Here is a 2,695-nt window from a genome sequence, read left to right as displayed (position 1 = left end):
GTTTGTGGTGTCCTGTATCTGTGCTCTGCCTTATATATATATATATATATATATATATATATATATATATATATATATATATATATATATAGAAAGCAGCTGTCTCCCTGGTTTTACTGGAGAATAGCTGCAGAAATATAGTGATAGCTAAGAACATCTCTGAAAATGCTATACAGTATATGGAATCCTAGTCTTCAGCGTATTAAGTACTTGTCCATGGACTTCCAAGGCATCCTAAATTGTTATGCAGAGACAGATATGCCTTAGGAGGCTTACAGAACCTGTTGTCTGTTCCATCTAGCCACAACTAGTTCTTCTGCATATTCAATGTGCCATTTCATGAATGTTTGGAATTGTTTTCCTTGATCTCACACTCCACAGCAATTTAAAAACAAACACTTCTCTAAATGTACCTGCAGAGCAACAAGCACTGTTGAGCATATATGCATTATATAGTTCAAATAACAAAAAATGGGTCTGAGTATCAATTAATGGGGAATGGAAATTATGGTTGTTTTTAAACATGTTGGTTTGCGGAAAATGCCAACATTTAAGAATATATATTATAAAAATGCTGCTGTAATGTTTATGGAACTAGTTTTTAATTCAGTGGTGTGGATTTAGGCCATCCTGTAGATTAGGATATAGAGGTGGTCTATTTTTTTATCTAAGAAAAGTTGCACAACTTGGATAGTAGTATTTATAGCAGGCATCCCCAAACTTCGGCCCTCCAGATGTTTTGGACTACAATTCCCATCTTCCCCAACCACTGGTCCTGTTAGCTAGGGATCATGGGAGTTGTAGGCCAAAACATCTGGAGGGCCGCAGTTTGGGGATGCCTGATTTATAGCTTTAATATTATACAGAGTTACAGCCTCTTACTATCTGCCAATGAACTTCTGCTCTTTTTATCACATTTAAAATTGTCCCAAATTATCTCCCAGACAAGTGATCATATGATTTAACATAATGACCTGTCCAGATGATCACTATTATATTGAGCTGCTTCACAAGTCACTTGTTTGCAAGTCACATTAAGTCATAGTTTAACCACTGAAATGGCATGCACTTTTACTGCTTGTTTTGTCCAAACCAGAGACTTGTTGTTTCCTCCCATAAACAAATCACAATCAATAAACCAAGAGCAAATCTTGGTTACGGCTTGTAATTTGGACAGAAACAATCCATAAACCTAGGTTCAGATGTAATGGCAAGCCAGATCATTGCGTGTTTCCTGGGCAGTGGCAAAAGCAGGGGAAGGGTGAAATTCCTGCAATTTCGGCACCATGCACTAGCATGCTATGTGTTCACATTAAATGTTTAAGCCATTTAGTTTAACTGCGGTTTATTGTGACATGTGAACCAAGACATTTAGCAACAAATTTTCATGACCACACAGTGTAGGAAAAATGCTGTCACAAATGTGGAAACTGTTGCCAGTATATATAAATGGTTTGATTATTAGACTTGTTCATATAAGGACAATCAGTTGCAAAGGCTCACATGTGCAAAAGGAAAAAAAGTTATGCACTGGACCAAAGACATAGGCTATGTACACTTTTGCCGTGTTAAAACACAGTGAGGTTGTTCTCTCCCACTGCATTTGAAGTTGCATTTGCATGTTGCTGTACACACTAGAAAGGGCACAGGAATATCCTACCCAATGCACATTTCCTGTTTAGTTTTTCCATGCCTGCAACCCCCCTACCCAGTTCCTATTTATGAAGCAGTCATTGTGCATGCATGGTCATTATGCATGTGCAAGGGCTATCTCAAATGTACACAGCTCAGCTTAATTGCATAGTGGATGTGACTTAAGTTTTCAAATTGGATGGAAGCTGATTTGAAGGGAACACATCAAACAGCTGTATTTCTCAAGAAACTACAGGATAGATGTGAATTGTGGCCTATGTCTTGTATGCATGTCTTCAAACCCAGGTGGTGGGAGCAAACCAGAGCCAGATTCTATGGTAATGTGTACATAGCTTTACTTCAGTTGGTCTCTCTCTCTCTCTCTCTCTCTCTCTCTCTCTCTCTCTCTCTCTCTCTCTCTCTCTCTCTCTCTCTGTGTGTGTGTGTGTGTGTGTGTGTTTTAACCACCTGTCTTTAACTGAAGTCCTTTCTCTCCTGTATGAGTTTGGCCTGTTTTAAACCAATTTCCGCTTTCCTCTAAGTGGTCTGTCTTTGTCCACATAAGTCTTAAGATCTCATCTATTAGTTCCAATTAGTTCCAATGAACGCTTCTTTGCATCATTCACTAGAATCCAAATGAAAGCACTCAAGTCTGAATGGAAGCAAAATTGTCTACTATGCATGTATTCCTTGATAGCTGGCCATTTGGAATGTTGCTCTTGAAATGTGTTGCTAAGTGTGCTAAGCTGACTTGAACATTGAACAGATTGCTACCAAATAATTTTAGACCAAAATCTGAACAGAAACACTTGATTTTTCCTGAGCAATTGTTTCAAAACTTTCTTTCCTCAAAGAACCAGTTTCTGCATGGCTGTTACTTCTAAAGAATTCCAGGATTCCCTGAACATAACATAGGATTTTAGCTTATGATTTGGCTCTTGCAGTACATGCATGGCCCAGCCATAATTCATGGTTCTTGGAGTTGATCCATGCAAAATGGAGAAAGTACCCTAGAATATCTCCAACACACTCCCTCAGAGAGTGCATTTAATCAGATCAGTAG

This window comes from Zootoca vivipara, chromosome 7, assembly GCF_965207765.1.
Source record: "Zootoca vivipara chromosome 7, rZooViv2.hap1.1, whole genome shotgun sequence".
In the NCBI taxonomy this organism is placed as follows: domain Eukaryota; kingdom Metazoa; phylum Chordata; class Lepidosauria; order Squamata; family Lacertidae; genus Zootoca; species Zootoca vivipara.
The sequence above is the reverse complement of the archived record's forward strand: the minus strand, read 5'-3'. Positions refer to the sequence as shown.